We start from the raw sequence: 18,139 nt of genomic DNA, 5'->3' as shown, positions 1-18,139 counted from the left end.
TGCCAAATGTATAGCATTGCCAAGATTATTTTAACAAAAAAATGGATAAAATTAAGTATTGAGCAAAAGCTTAAAGACCAATTTCGACAAGAGTGGTGTGCAGATTTACATCAACCCTCAAAAAGTTTATGTAATAGAATTAGTTTATGTTATAGAATTTACAAGTCAGACTGAATTTAAATTTGAAAAGTATTTATCGATTTTGCCTTTAATAATTTTTTATATACTTTGTGTAAATTTAGATGCAATTTTTTAACATTGAAAGACAAAAATATTTACCACAATTTATTGTAAACAAAATGCTGACATTATATTAAATTTAAAAATGTATTCTAATCTGAATATATTGTAGAACTAGACAAATTGTGTAGATTTATACGATAAATATCATTGAAAGTCTGTCCTACTGGTTTGAGGAACTGTAATAATATTATTATATGTTATTTATTTTCACACATGCGAAACTAAATATGTATTATATATGAACTGTTATTTTCTCTGTATGTATGTACTAGTTTATGAGAATAAAATTATTTATTCATTCAGATCATAGAACAGTCATTTTCCAATTAACGCCAGGAGGATGGCTTACTGACTTTAGTTCGATATTTTTGAAACCTTAGAGTGTCGAGGACATAAGCGGCGGCCATGACAGCTTGTTAGAAGTTACAACACAATAGACGAGTGTGCGATCCCACAATGCACTGCACAATGTAAACAAAAATAAGTACGGAGATGGAAGGCAATTTAGTAGACTAGCAGTGTAATGTTTTAATCTACAGCTTTGAATAATGAGCAACTGTCTTGACAAACAATGTTAAAAAAGAAATGACAATCATTACAAGTCCGCCCAAGTCTCAAGCCCGCCAGTTTTAACAGTATCGGGCCAGTTCGCCCTGTTAACTTGTTCGTCCTGGGTCCGTTCGCCCTGAAGAAAGAAGAGAAAAGGAATTAAAGAAAGAAGATTTAACCCCGCAGCTCCACAGTTAAGCACAGGCTCTGGAAGTCAGTGATCGTAATGCAAGAGGATACATACGAAATTGTTTTGAAGACCACTGCCGTTGGTGGAAACTGTTCACCTCAACTTAAAAAAATTATAACAGCAGCAGCCCCAATGACTATATTTCACATCTAGAGGTCTTCATGCAGTAATCAACAGTAGACAGCTGTCAATTCAGCAGTTCGAGATCTTGTCTTTGCAACTATATAGAATTGCGCAAGTCGTTCCAAGCACGATCAACAATAATCCAACAGCACCTTTGGCAATCTTACATTGTACAGAACACAATGGAGTAATCTAAACTACTGCTGCAGGAAGAGAAGAACAGCATGGAGATTCGAGGACACGTATAGGATATAGATATACAGATATGATTCAGCACTTCTTAAGGATATACAACTGAATCGCTTGTATTGGTCGAAACTTTGGCTTTGTTAAGTATACCAAGTAATATTTTGTTTTTACTTTCTGGAATCTGAGCCAAGGTCGTTTGTTCTCTTAGTACAGTATAGTAAAGTATCTTTATTTGAAGAAGAATTGCTTATATACATAATAACAAGGAATGTAAGCTCTTAAAGGCTCTTTAAAAGACTGCTATTAATAAACAGAACAGCTTCTTATATCTATGTATTAACAGCAGATACATGTATACAACATAATCATACAGACAGATAGATAGCAGATGAATATATTAATACATTAAAATCATATGCAAATAAAACTAAGAAAGATGTATTTTTAAACAGATGTCAAAATAACATCACGAGGTAGCACATAGTAATTATAAATCTATGCTAGTTTGCTCCATACCTGCAGGTATCACCCATGTATAATAATGTTTTGTTTTTTTGTTGTTTTGTTTTGTATGATGTATTGTAAAATTATTATGTTGATTTATGTATAGCCGGGTGAAATGGCTATTCGACTATATGTAAATCAAGAAGGAATATTTCGCTCCTAAACTTTTATTTTAGCAGTCCGGCAAGACCGAACAACAAACTCCAAACTAAATGTAAAATAACATACAAACAATAACAATATATATAAGCACACGCAATTAAAGGATTAAGAAGATTAACCAAAGACAAATTAGAAATAACAATAGATTAAAAGAGTAATTAGTGTCCGACACGTATTTGTAAATTATAGTCCAAACTGTCACAAAGAATAAATAATGAAATAAATAGAGTAAATGCATTTAAGACCTTTATCCAAGATTATGACACATAATCCGTGTAAAACACTTATGCCTAAATTTACGACAAAGTCTAGAATAGTGAAATAAATGCAAACCCTAAATATACACTAAAACAATTGAAATACTAAAATGTTGTTTAAAAACTAATTTCATTGCACTGTCCAAATAGTCCGGTCATATAATCCCGCGGCCCCTGAAGACACGTCCCGGGTCTTACTATTCATCTGAAATTGTTCTGAAAGTTTCTTCTGTGATTGTTACGTCCTCGGTATCGATAGTTTTGATTTGAATAATTATCTTCTTTTGTATTTTTCCGAATATTGTCCAATTCGTCTTATAGTGTTGTGATTCTATTCCACATACGTTCTTTGTCGCGCTGTTATTGGTATTGCTGGTCGATTGCGTCACGTCTTTGATCGTAAATCCGAAGATTAGCTTCTTTAAGATCAGTAATGTTTTCCCGTAATTTTTCGATTTCTGTTTTATCATCTGCAGCTTGCTTTTGAAGTTTTTCTAGATTTTGAACCACACTGGTACATGTATGCTCTTGTTTCAGCTCTTTGAACTTCTTTTCATAGTGTACACTTTTGATTTCAAATTTTACTCTCTCTGAATGCACCCGGACGTGCCTGTGTTTAACGCTATCAATGAATTCTCTGTTATAATAGAAGGTTGGGAAGAAGTCCATCAGTTCTATGGTATTCAGTTCCGCACAAGGAAATATTGACATAGCTTTGTTTTCTTTGAATATCCTCATCCTTTCTGCGTCGCGGCGTAATTTTGATTTTGATTTAACTTAACAACTTTCACGTCCGGTTGTCTGTGAAAACTACACATTCTGGCGTAATGTCCAAAATTTTGCACTTATAGCAAAATGACGTTTTTGCTATACATTGTTCAAAATGAAATTGATTGTTAACAGTTTTTCCACAAAACTTACATAGGCAGTTGTCCATATGTTGAAAATTTCTTGTCTGACAGGTAGTTCCATGATCAGGCATCTGGTATCTCCAGACTCGGCCAAAATTTCTGGTTCTCTGCGTTTCCATTTTTCTGTTTGCTGGGGAATCAGCTTCACAGGTAGAACAAGGTATCCGATAGATGCGTTGCCCGGATGTCTTAACACCAGATATAGCCGGGTAAATGGCGTTCCAGCTAAATGTAAATCAAGAAGGAAGATTTCTCTCCTTAAACTTTTATTTCAGCAGTCCGGCAAGACCGAACAACAAACACAAAACTAAATGTAAAATAACATACAAACAATAACAATATATATAAGCACACGCAATTAAAGGATTAAGAAGATTAACCGAAGACAAATTAGAAATAACAATAGATTAAAAGAGTAATTAGTGTCCGACACGTATTTGTAAATTATAGTCCAAACTGTCACAAAGAATAAATAATGAAATAAATAGAGTAAATGCATTTAAGACCTTTATCCAAGATTATGACACATAATCCGTGTAAAACACTTATGCCTAAATTTACGACAAAGTCTAGAATAGTGAAATAAATGCAAACCCTAAATATACACTTAAACAATTGAAATACTAAAATGTTGTTTAAAAACTAATTTCATTGCACTGTCCAAATAGTCCGGTCATATATGTATGCCTTCAACCCATATGGGTAAAAATGTTCATTTATTCAATAAGTAATAAATATGTATTGATATGTATAATATTTCAGCACAAAAAAGTTCAGCTTATAATAGCACACATTATTAATATCTCTATAATTCAAGATGAACAGTTCATACAGTATAAATAATAAATATGTATTAATATGTATTATATTTCAGCACATAGACTAGCACACAGTATTCATATCTTTATTGTAGATTGCCAGGATCACCCCAGGTCGTTCTTTCTCTTTATAAATATTGTATTGCACATGCCAGGATCACCTCAGGTCACATAGAAGCACACAGTATTTTTATTCTATATTGCTTCAAACCTGCCGGGATCTTTCCAGGTAGTTCATTCTCTTTAAATGTATTGCACTACGCCTGCTGGGTTCACCTCATGTGAATGTTTACTCCGCTGGGTTAACCTAGGAGTATTATATTTCAGCAATAAGAAGCACACAGTATTCATATCTTCATTTTAGATTGTTGCACGCCTGCTGGGATCACCCCAGGTCGATCATTCCTTTTAAAATATTGCACTACACCTGCCGGGTTCACCCCAGGTTAAATTTTTTCTTTTACTCCGCCAGGTTCACCCCAATGTATTATTATATTTCAGCACATAGAAGCACACATTATTTATATATTTATTCTAGATTGTTGCACGCCTGCAGGGATCATCCCAGGTCATTCATTCTTTGCTTGTATTGCACTACGCCTGTATGCCGGGTTCACCCCAGGTGAAAGTTTTTTGTCTATTCCACCGGATTCACCCTGGAGTATTATTTCAGCACATAGAGCACACAGTATTTATATCTTTTTTTCTAGATTGTTGCACGCCTGCCGGGATCATCCAGGGTCATTCTTTCTCTTAAAAGATATATTGCAATACACCTTCCGGGTTCACTCCAGGTGAAAGTTTTTTTTATTAACTCCGCTGGGTTCACCCCGGAGTATTATATTTCAGAACATAGCAGCACACACTATTCAAATCTTTATTCTAGATTGTTGCACACCTGCCGGGATCCTCCCAGGTCGTTCATTCTCTTTAAATATATTGCACTACGCCTGCCGGGTTCACCCCAGGTGAACGTTTTTTATTTACTCCGACGGGTTCACCCCGGAGTATTATATTTCAGCACATAGAACTAGACAGTATAAATATCTATATTCTAGATTGCTACAACCTGCTGTGATCTCTCCAGGTGAACGTTTTATACAGTATAAGTGATAAATATGTATTATATTGTTTGCACACAGTATTTATATCTCTATTCTAGATTGCCGGGATCACCCCAGATCGATCATTCTCTTTATACATATTGCACTACACATGCAGTGTGCACACCAGATGACATTTGATATACATGTACTTTATTACACATTGAACAAACCGGACAGAGTTGCAATTATAAAAATAGCTAGGATTTGATATCATTATTGGTTGTCATAACTACACTACACCAGCATGAACAGGGACCGAGCGATTACATTTTATTGCATGGATCAAGATATAGAACTTTCCTGCACATTTCTATGAACAGACCAACATTTGAATTAGCCTTATTACAGTAACAGGAGTGAATGTAACAATTATCATGATTATAGAACACGAGTGAATGTAACAATTTTATAGAACAGGAGTAAATGTAACAATTTTAAAGAACAGGAGTGAATGTACCAATTTTATAGAACAGGAGTGAATGTAACAATTTTATAGAACAGGAGTGAATGTAACATTTTTAAAGAACAGGAGTAAATGTAACAATTTTATAGAACAGGAGTGAATGTAACAATTTTATAGAACAGGAGTGAATGTAACAATTTTATAGAACAGGAGTGAATGTAACAATTTTATAGAACAGGACTGAATGTAACAATTTTATAGAACAGGAGTGAATGTAACAATTTTATAGAACAGGAGTGAATGTAACAATTTTATAGAACAGAAGTGAATGTAACAATTTTAAAGAACAGGAGTGAATGTAACAATTTTATAGAACAGGAGTGAATGTAACAATTTTATAGAACAGGAGTGAATGTAACAATTTTATAGAACAGGACTGAATGTAACAATTTTATAGAACAGGAGTGAATGTAACAATTTTATAGAACAGGAGTGAATGTAACAATTATCATGATTATAGAACAGGAGTGAATGTAACAATTTTTTAGAACAGGAGTGAGTGTAACAATTTTATAGAACAGGAGTAAATGTAACAATTTTATAGAACAGGAGTGAATGTAACAATTTTATAGAACAGGAGTGAATGTAACAATTTTATAGAACAGGAGTGAATGTAACAATTTTATAGAACAGGAGTGAATGTAACAATTTTATAGAACAGGAGTAAATGTAACAATTTTATAGAACAGGAGTGAATGTAACAATTTTATAGAACAGGAGTGAATGTAACAATTTTATAGAACAGGAGTAAATGTAACAATTTTATAGAACAGGAGTGAATGTAACAATTTTATAGAACAGGAGTGAATGTAACTTTAAAGAACAGTTTTGAACCAGTGCTGACTATGAATACTTTAAAATGGGAGCCATATAACTTCTCCTCCATTCGATTCAAGGCGTTTATTAATTATATGACATCATAATTAGGCCTTAAAATTAGTTATAACATAAGCAGTTTTATAAGCATTCTTAAGACATAGTTTAAAAGTGCTTTTGTTTAAGACACATCAGGACTGATGAGAAGTTTTTTTGTAAGATCATGATAAAAGCATCTTTAAGTCTTTGTCATAGTTTCTTATACCTAATTTATAATTTTATATGGCATTATTTCTTGGCGGCTTTTACTCATTTATCATTATGAATTCATTCATTTGGCCTTTATAATTCAAGGGGAATTATGCTCCCCCATTTCAATAATACATCAGATAGGTTAATTCCTGCCAGGTCGGTTATTTCTCTAGTCAAGTAGCTCACACCTGCTGGGATCGCCCCAGGTGACATTCTTACAGTTAAGTTTCTGCAGGGATCGCCCCAGGTGACATTCTTACAGATAAGTTTCTGCAAGGATCTCCCCTTCATTGTTATGTATATAAAAAATATAGGTTAAATTTTTCAATGAATGAGTAGCTCCAAGAAATCCAATAATGTAACATTTTAATTTATAGAAATATTTACTGTTATGCATTGTATTTAATTTATATAATGATGTCTAGAATATGTATGTTATATAAAAAACATATTTCTTTAAAATGTGTTGTGTATAAACTTGCACATTTGAAAACCATGTTTGTTGAAACTGATCTCGAAGTGATGTTCTGTTTGTATTCTTTAACCAAATGTCACTAATACATGTTTCAGATAACCACACAAAGATAATCCCGTGTCATTAAAAATGGATTCAACATGGTTTAACCAACTAAACTTTACATCATTTTAATTTGACAGCTTAAACAGTAGTTTATAAATGGTCGCAGATAATTTAGTCTGTTTACCACATACTAATTTCAACCAAAATGATACAATACGGACTTAATCATCTAAATTGGCGGGATATCGTCCAAGTTCACCATATATTACACAATTTGGGGTAGAAGACTTTAGGTGCAGAAGAAGCTTACAGATTTTTAATTGAATTCACTCCAGAATGTCGTTATTCCCAAAACCCCAAATTTCACAACCGTACAATAAGACCGGTTTCACTTATTTGTCAAATAAATCTAATTGACAACTAATAGATAACCCATGTTTTCTCCCGTTTTTGATCACCTCATACATTGCCTTTGTAGCTTTTTTCTGCTAAGTGTTGACTACAGTGTTTAAATAACCGCGTTAAAGTACTTCCATTATTCATAGTTCATTATTCAAAATTCAATAATGAATAATGAAATAGTTCATTATTCACTTTTCAATGTTTAAAAAATGAATAATGAATAATGAAATAGTTTATGTTTCATTATTCAACTTGAAGCGGTGAATAGTGAAATAAAAATTAAAAAAAAAATGACTGTGACACTATAGCTATATCCCGTAATTCTAAATTCGTCTTTTTGGTGTTATCTAACAAATATTCAAATTAATATCAGAAAAAAAATAAAAACTCTCTTTAAATTTTAATTTGATATATATATATATATATATATATATATATATATTTCCTAGTTTCGGAGGATAAACTTTTAGGTTTTCCTAACTATTTTTAACAGAAATTCCTTGGTTCAATGTATGGACGACCTGAATACCAAAACATATTTTTTTTTCAAAATTAGAATACTCTACGTTGTCTTTCTATCATAAGTGAGTCCCGCGAGATTTGACCAATACATTCAGTTTGTCCGCTGCTATCAAGCGTGACAGCACGGACTTTAACAGCTCTTGAGTAGAGCGTGGTTGTAGTGTCTAAAGTAAAGAAGTTTCTTACTGTGGAACTAAGTTTTTTAAATCTAGTTAAATGTAGTTAATGCTTTCAATGTATTTTGTTGATAACAGCTAGTAGTTGTGGTTTAATGCTGTTTTTATAATTAATGTACTAAAATGGAGTTTGCGTCTGCATTGGTTGCAACGCGTATTGAGAACTGTCCTGTATGTCGGGAAGTGTTGTATAATTTAAAGCTTTAAGTGGCGTTTGCATAGGTTGCAGCGTTAAATGAAGATATTGTCAGAGATTTTTGTTAAATATATCTAGGGGGAAGAAAGCTCCGAATTTTGCGTTATTGTCGAGGTATTGGAAATAATAACTTTGAAGGAGAATGTTTTTGGTTTAGTTCATGCTAGGAGTTTAAGAGCACATTTATTTTTTTTGAATGTTCATACGTTAATTTAGAAAAAGATATTTGTATCTTCAATTTATGACGAAGACAGTCCGCATTGAACGATTTTAATGGCGGATTTGTAATGGGGTTACTTAATTTCTTCTTTTTTAATTTCAGCTATGGCTCAGGTATTGAAGCCAAATTGGTCCCTGGCGGGTAAAAGTTTAATCCCGATCATTTTGAGGGTAAAAAACGCAGATGCAGAAGCGGTTTTAGAGCTGTCAAGACTGAAAAAAGATGAACCTTTAGAGAGTTTAACAAAAGTCGAATTAATTGCTCAGTTTGAGAAGCTGCAGACAGGTAATTTCTAATTTATTATAACGTTTTCTTAAAACTTTCAAAGAACCTTGTATTCAAAGTAAATATGGCTTTAATTTTTGTTTTTGATAATTTAATTAGCTTCTTTTGACCGATAATGCTCTTTTGAACAAACATTTTTGTTAGAAATGTAGATCTGCATCTGGTGCGATAAATTTAGCCTTTGGTTTTTATGTTAATTCTTGTTATTTAGTGTCATCAGAAGTTATGATATTATTGACGGTAACTTGGCAAGTTACCTCCGAGATTTCCGCTTTTCACGGTTCGTGATTTTTACACATTATACATGAAATTGTATCTGTTCCGTTTGATTGATTAGTGCCTTATTTAATTCCAGGTGAATCCGTTAAAGATGTATTAATTCTTCTGTGTGGGAAGGATGACAATATTGAGAATGTGAGACTTCTAGTGCATGAAAGCATATTGTTGGCTAATTCTGTTGGTGCTAGAGGTCAGAGGTTAAGTACTAGTAATCCGAGTACAGATACACCAGCGGCGAAAGGTATGAATGTTTCTTTTTACCTTTTTTCTTTGGATAAGTTTGCTTGTCCGTCTGTTCTAATTTAGCCCTTTTTAAATGCTTATCGAAGATAATCTCTCCTTATTTGCAACTTGATGTTTATGGACCTTTATGTAGGCTTTTGTTTATTTAAGTGATATTATTCACGGCAAAATTTATCATTCACGGCAACACATATCGTTCACGGCAACAGATCTAGTCTTGTTTTGTTGCATTTTCAAGAAATCTGGATTTCTTTGCTGAGTAAACTTATTTTTTTACAGAAAACAAGACTTGATAATTTTATATAGTTTTTAGTTATTTCGTTTTACACTTATTTTTGTTTTAATGTTGGCATTACTTTCAAGGTTTCCTACATTTACAGCTTATTAGAGCAAGACATTGTCCATGATTTGGATTGCTAGTATGTTTTGATATTCTTGTTTTTTCTTTTGATATATATTTAAAAACTGTTGCAAGGAAGTTTAGTTATTTTTCGTTTTGTTTGTTGTATGAAGTGATGGCAAAGCGGCTCAGGGAGACCCATCCACAACAAACCAGCAGCTGCAAGCAATGAGACAAGACCTGGATGAGTTGAAGAAAAATTCAAAGGTTTTACAGGTAGATGAAGCACTATCTTACGTTAGAACTTTGGCAGCAAGACCAAAACTTACAACACCGGGAGTATTACTTGCGGCCATCGAAATGTTGGTATATGCAGCTAAAACAAAGCGAATCGTAAGGACTGTTCTTTATTTTCAAAATCTTTTTCAATGTGTAAAATTAAAAATACGAAGATAATGTTGATTTTTGTGGGCTCGTCTTAAAGTTATTTGGTTCCCAGGAGGGCAAGAAAATTTCCTCCTTAATTTCAGACAGGGCAAAATCTAAAAAATACCAGGAACCATCAGGTTCAAAGGAGAGGCAGGATATATTAGATGCTCAACCTACTTCAGCTCCTGCATTTCCTTTTCCTGGATATGGATATCAGAATCCAGGTTTTGGTTTCCCGTATCCTAATTTTTATCCAGGGCCAAACTATAATTCAGGTGGTTTTAGGCCTCCAAGAATGCAAAGGAGGTAGAGGCAGGATAGTGTCAAACGGGGTATGTTATTTTTGCAAGGAGTCGGGACATTTTATTGCAAATTGTCCGAAGATGAAAAAAGACAATTAATTATGTATTTTGTATATTTTTTTATTTTAAACTTTTAGATGCCTTTCCCTTTCCCAGGAGCTTCGATCTCCAGTGAAAATTTGTTCACGCGGGCAGGGGTTGAGTGTCTCTCTCCTTTATTTTATTTTATAAATTTCAAGCAATTTTTCAGAGTTGAAAAGATTTTCTTTTTTGTTAATTTCAGAATATTAAGGATCATGAACCTTTGGCTAAGAAAGAAAAGTTTGAGCTAGAAATTCCAGATTGGGAGTTAAAATCGGGTTTCGATCCACTTAGCGTTAAATTAAGAAAGCAAAGTGACATACTTTTAGTAAATTATAAAGGAGAGATCACCCAACCCTCTGATTGCTTACCAAGTGCTGAAGAGGTTGTAAAGGGTAGCGACTATGATTTTGAGGATCTGTCTCTTTTAGATCCTAATTTTTTCGAAGCAGGAAATTTAATGTATTGTTCAGAATAATGGGAGAAAATAGGTTGTCCTGGTAAAATTTTGGACTGGATTAAACAGGGGGTAGATATTAGGCCCATGTTTAAACATTTTAAGGGAAATTTTAGGGGTCGTTGTTACGATTCAAGTCTTCCCCAACCTGCTTATTTTCAAAATTCTGCTAGTTGCAAAGGAGACATTTTTGTGTGACACTTTATTAGAAAGAATAGCCAATGGAACATTAACTGTAATTGGCAGAGTTGGGGAATGTGATCCGCCGTTACTTGTTTTACCTATCACTATTGAGCCATCAAAACCACGTATGTGCCATGATGAAAGATACTTGAATTTATGGATTAAGGATTTCCCTTTTTCGTTAGATACTCTTAAAGAAGTTCCTAGATTAATAGAAAAGGATTCTTTCATGGCATCTCTTGATAAGTCTGGTTACGATCATACACTTTTAAATCCCAATTCTAGACAGTATTTTGGAATCCAGTTTGCAGGCTGGTACATGGTTTTTAACTCTCTTCCTTTCGGCTTCAAAGCTAGTGCTTTTATTTATCACACTACTGGTCTGGTTCCAATCAGCTATTGTCGCTCCCTTGGTGTACCTTCTTTATTGTACATAGATGATAGGTTAGTTTGCGAGTTTAAAAATACAAGTTTAAACAAGAAATCAGGTCGTGCCGAATTGGTAAAAAGTCTGTACATTCTGTGTCAGGTTCTTGTTAGATCGGGATATTTTTTAAACTTGGAAAAGTGTTGTTTTATACCAACTAGGTGTTTGAAATTCTTGGGAATGTTTTGTAACTCAGCTAAACTGGCCCTTATCTTGCCGTAGCAGAAAAAAGAATCATTTAGAATTTTAAGTGAATCTATCCTTGATGGCAATGACGTAGGCATTAAAACCCATCAATGTTTCGCAGGAAAATGTATTTCATTTTTTCTTGCTGTCCCCTCTGCCAGATTGTTTTCAAGGGAAATCAATAGGGCCATAAGCCTTGCTTCTAAAAAAATAGTAAGAAAATTTACATTTACAAAGAGTTAAAAGAGGAGTTAGAATATTGGCGTTTTTGGGAAAATTGGAAGGGAACTGCATCTTGGAGATTAGAAACCCATTTACAATTTATTTTAGCAACTGACTCGTCGCTTTTTAAGTGGGGAGCCTTTATGATTTGCAAAGAGGTTACGGTAGAGTTTGGTGACTTTTGGAATAAGAATGATAGCTCTCATATCCACGTTAAGGAGGCAAATGCCCTACTACACTCCCTCTGTTCTGTTAAAGAGAAAATTGTCGACTCTCGGGTGGACGCGTTTTGTGATAATCTTAAGCTTGCGGTAGTTACTGCTTGGAGTAATCAAGGAGGTAGAGACCCCTCGTTGAATGGCGTTTTGCGAAAGATATTCACTCTTTCAAAAACAGTTAACATGGACCTACGTCTTGTATATGTTAGTTCTAGTAGAAACCCTGCTAACAGGGAGTCCAGTAAGTTGAGATTATCAGATGCTATGTTATCTCCTATGAAGTGGAAATTTGTTGAAGAGAGGTTTGGTCCCCACACTTCAGATTTGATGGCATTAGACTGGAATGCTATGAATGATACTAATGGTAATCCGTTAAAACATTTTACACCATTCCCCTCAGTTCTTTCAGATGGTGTTAATGTTTTTTCTCTGGACTTGAATTTGGAAAAAAAAACCTTATGTGTTCTCCTCTTTCTGTTTAATTTTTGCCGTTTTGAAGTTTTGTGCTCAGATTGGGGTTAAGAGTTGTACATTTGTGGTTCCTCAGTTTGTTTCCAAGACCAGTGTGGTGGCCTTTTTTCTGGGAACATGTGTCAGTATGGAATGTTTTAGCTGAACGAAATGAACACAAAGCCCTGTTGTACCCATCTACTAAAGGGTTTAAGTTGGACACTAATGGTTTACCATGGCGTTTAATTGTCGCACGACTTCATTTTTAGTTTTACCTTTTTGTAGAAAGGTGTACCACGAGTTTGGCTGCCAGCAGAACAGTGTTTAGTATGTGGTTATGCAAATGATGTTGGGTATCAATTTTGCCAGTCATGTGGACAAAACCCCGTTTTGATTGAAAGTTCGGAAAGAATCACGAGTAATTGTTCAGTGGAAAGGCGTTTGAGATATTTAGACAGTTAAGTCGGAAGCACTAGTTATGATAAGAAAAAAACTTTTGCTGGAAAAAGAGTTTGAGAAGTTTTTATTTGGAGGTGAACCTGTTTTAAAAACGGCTTCCCCTTAAGATGTAAGGCGATTTATGGCCATGAAGGATTCAAGGGGGAAAACGCAAGTACATGACTTAACATGTGAATTTCTTGGTAAGTTGGGTGTTCATTCATGTCAGTGTCCGTTAATGTTAGCAGCGGGAACTGTTCAGTCTATGCTAGGACAATTAAAAGCTATATTTGAATCTAATGGTCGGGGTTCTGAGTGGAATGAAATAACTAAAATTGGTAATCCTGTGTGTAGTCCAGAGGTAGACAAATATTTGCATGCTATTCAGTTTGAGCAGTCAAAATCCCATGTTGTACAAAAACAGGCAAAACCTCTGTTTTTAGACAAACTCCGATCAATTAGTGTTCATATTGATGATTTGTTGTTGGATCCTGTTTTGAAATCCTCTGAAAGATTCATAATCCTTAGAGATCAAGCTTTCTTCAAAGTTCAATACTTTTCAGGGGACAGAGCGAATGACTTGGGCTTGTGTATTTAACAAGAGGTTAAATTATTACCAAATGGTGACGGTTTTCTATTTTCACACACAGTAGGCAAAACACTTGGAAAAGGGAAAGTGAATGAATTTTCCATTTTAAGATTTGATGATACTTTAATTTGTCCATTTAAAGCACTGGAAAGGTATGTTGAAGGTACCAATGCACTTGCAGCTGATTAACGGTTTGGTTATTTATTCCGTACTTTGAGTAAAAATCGAAAAGATGTTACTGACAATCCTGTACCTTCGAATGCTATGTATGATCGCTTGAGGAAATATTTAAAGAAACTCGATATTTACGACGGTGAGACCCCTCATGGAATTCGGGGAGCTTGTGCTATTACTTTAGCTTTATCAGGGGGGTCTATGCAGCATATAGGTTGGTCTTCTTCGTCCTCTTACCAAAGATATAGTAGATTGTCAAGTATGGTAGGAAGAGGGTCAGTCAGTTCCATCATGGCTAATACAGGGGTTTCTGAATCTAATATTTGTAGATCTATATTCGAGTCGTATTGTGAGGTCAATAAACTTTCCAGTGCTTTTCAGTGACAATTTGAAGTGTTTAGAGTAAAAGTTTGTTACTTTTGATGCTTGTTTAATTATTTTTTGTATTTTGATGGAATTATGTACTACTACTTTTATGTATATTGACTATGACTAGCTTGTATTTTGAGGGATATTATGTATTTCTATAAGTATGAAGGTATGTAAAAATAGAGAATTTTTTAAATTGGACTTGCCTCTATTTTTCGAGGGATATTATGTATTACTATTTTGTACATGTATGTTAAAATTGAATTTTATGAAGACGTACTGTATTGAATACACTTTTCTTTAATACATATTACTTTTCATAATCTGTTTAACGTAATTTGTTTTGAAAACAAGTTTATTAAGTTTAGAGGGAGACTTGTGGTTTCTGTTCTATTTAGATACATGTATGCGAATTGCTTACATCAACAACATTTGATCTTGGCTGGTTTGTTGTCTCATTGGTAATTAAACAACATCTGATTTTATATGGACAAAAATGGACAACATATTACACATGTCATTCTCTACACATTCTTTTTATTTCATACATGTAGTGGATGTATTGAATATTCAAGAGTATTTCCCTGATTATGGGAAATAAGGGATAAAGGGCAAAGACACCAAACATTTCTTAGTCACCCGATGTAATACATAAAAACCATCTAGAGCTCATGCACCACTTGATCGTTCTTGAAGTATGCAAAAACTACTGCATAACAGTTAGTTCGCTCTGGGTGTCTACAAACATAAGAGCAGTTCAACTGAAAATATTAACACTTTAATTTAAGTCATAGGTTGCATACGTTTTTTAAAATTCATGATATGGAGCATGCACGTGAAAGTCTCAGAAACAACACAAGAAGTACACGGAATAGTTAGCAGTTGGCATAATTTGCTTTTATCAGTTTTATGCATGGGACGTATTCATTTGAAATTTCTTAACTTTTTGATGTTTGCTTAGATGGCGATATTTCAAGTTTTGTCATGGACTCAAAACTCCCATTTGTTTAAGAATTTTGACTTCTTCATTTATACAAGACAATTTTTAAGTTTTGGGTGAGTATTGGGAATGTTAAAGGTTAGAATTGGGAATTATAAGTGTGTTGTCGTTATACTAGCTTATAGTATTGAGGTCTGCAGTGTAACCCAATTTTCACCCAATACTCATATAAATTTGGTCATATCGAGGAAGGGCTCACCTATGATATTACTATATCATAAGTGAATCCCGCGAGATTTGACCAATACATTCAGTTTGTCCGCTGCTATCAGAGCAAAGCGGGACTTGCACATGCTCTGCATGATGTCGATACAAAGGTGGACTTTCACATGCTCTGTGCATGCTGTCGATACAAAGGTGGACTTGCACACACTCTGTGCATGATGTCGTACAAAGGTGGATTTGCACATGCTCTGTGTATAATGGTGGTACCGTATAGATGAAATGAACGTGTGACGTCGGTACAAAACTTTAAAAAAAAAACCAAGAAAACAATAAAAAAACAAAAAGCACGAAAGTACATGTATCTCGATATGGCTAAGCTCAAACCCAATTTTTACCCAATACTCATATAAATTTGGTCATATCGAGCAAGGGCTCACCTATGATATTACTATTTTTTATTTTTCACTGGACCTTTGCTATTCTTCATCGTTTAATGAATTATAGATAAAACAAGTCGATTGTGCCGCAATGATCATTAGAGGGGTTACGGAGGACCTGAATGCCAAAATACGCGTGGTAACCAAGAAATAGCCAATTTTGAATAATGAACTATGAATAATGGACGTTCTTCAGCGCGGTAAAATATTGATGGGTTGTGGAGATCCTTTTCGAGACATCTAATTTCTTTTAAAATGTCGGGAAAAAACTGACTCGGACTTTTACCTTATATTTGCATTGGTATTATTTGGGTCTCAAATCGAACGAAAAGAAATCTAGAATCTGCTAAAATTTTGGTAAATGACCTTTTATGTGTTATTGAAGTCTTACGTGAAAAAGGAAAAGGGCGTCATGGGGCAAGATTTTCCCAAATTTTGTTTAAAAAAAGAAAGAACAGGTCAAGATTTTTACTGTAACTAGCCAGTTTTGTTGAACAAAATGCAAATTGTTTGAAATAAAAACATTAATTGATATAATTTTTTGTCTTTCAATTTTTATTGGATTGAGATCTACCCACATTCCATTTTTTATAAAACCTCTTAGACTTCTTATCTATAGGCGTTATTATAGATATAAGAATATGTGGTATGATTGCCAATGAAACAACTCTCGACAAGAGACAGAATGCCATAAAAAATTAATAAGTATAGGTCACCGTACGGCTTTCAACAATGAGTAAATCCCATCCCCCATAGTCCGCTACAAAAGGCCCCAAAGTCATAAAACTGACCCCGGTTTGACCCCATTTCTTAAAGCAACAATGGACGTCATGCATGTGATTACCATATATTGGCGTCATGCGATTACCATATATATGGGAATTTTTAAACCAGAAAAAAGTCTAGCCCATTTTTTTGAATTTGCAGTTTTTTGCATGAATTATAACTAATTTTCTTTTAAGTGAACATTCTTGAGTATATAAGAAACATATTGATCAACTTATGGATTAGAATCATTTTTTCTCTCAAAATGTGTCTTCAAAGTCCAGGTGATAACCTAAAAAATTGGTCACAGGAAATTAAAATCGTAATTTTCTTTCTTAACTTCTCGGGAAGCTATGCTGAATTTGAATTATGTTATGCAATATAACTTGGACTATGATGTGTCAAAGTTGAGTGAATAAAATGCTAGTCTGAAAGAGATTGTTTAATTAAAAGTTCAAATTTAGGACAAGACTTTTTTATTTACTTTTATAGGATTCCTTCATCACAAAAGATAATAGTATAAGTTTCTGAATGTAAATTCTTTATTATTTGAGATAAAAGGAAATTAGTTAGCAATCCTTGTATGAACAAACTAAAAAAACAATAATTAAAGTATGTCTCATTGATTCCATGCAAGTTCTACTAATGAATGGACTCAAATTATATTAAAAAAAAACACCAAACCAATACATGAATGGTTCTTATCATGGATTTAAAAATAAATAAAAACAAAAAATACGAGTTCTAATATTTTTCTTCTTCTATTTAAAAAAAAAAATAATGATAACAATGCATTTTTTTATTTTTATATTAAATTATTTCAGAACAGTTTCTGAGTGCTTAGTCAACAAATATGCATTCTAAATAGATCATACTTCATGTCAGTATAAACATGCTTTGAATAAGAGTGATTAAAATTCTAGTCTAAAAGAGATTGTTGAATTAAAAGTTCAAATTTAGGACAAGACTTTTTCATTTACTTTTATAGGATTCCTTCATCAACATTTTTATTTATAATATAATATATTATAAAAAATGGATGAGTTTTGTTTCGTAATTTTTTTAAAAGCAGTTAAGGTTGTGCAAAGATAGTATGAGATTTCCTTACCTTGTTTTAGTTAAGTCAAACATTTCACTGACTTAAAGAGAATAATTAATCCAGTCAAATATTCATAGCTGACCTCGCCATTTCCACCCCAAACAAACACACTAAATGTGTGTACATTGTGTTCAGGATGCAAGTTAACATCGATGTGTAAGACAAAAAAAAAAAACTACAATGTCAAAAAATGTCTTTCTTTTTGGAATTTAGTTCGAACGAGCCCGGATATTATACAATACTTTGTTGGGCCAACATTGGTGATTGGTTGGCACAGTTGGTCACATTTGGCGTTGGCAGGACAACAAGAGACCAACGTTGGCCCAACTTAACTCATCAGCCGACAGTTATTTTGACACTGTTGGCCCCTTGTTGGTCCAAC

Source organism: Mytilus galloprovincialis, chromosome 5 (genome assembly GCF_965363235.1).
Source record: "Mytilus galloprovincialis chromosome 5, xbMytGall1.hap1.1, whole genome shotgun sequence".
Taxonomy (NCBI): Eukaryota; Metazoa; Mollusca; class Bivalvia; order Mytilida; family Mytilidae; genus Mytilus; species Mytilus galloprovincialis.
The sequence above is the reverse complement of the archived record's forward strand: the minus strand, read 5'-3'. Positions refer to the sequence as shown.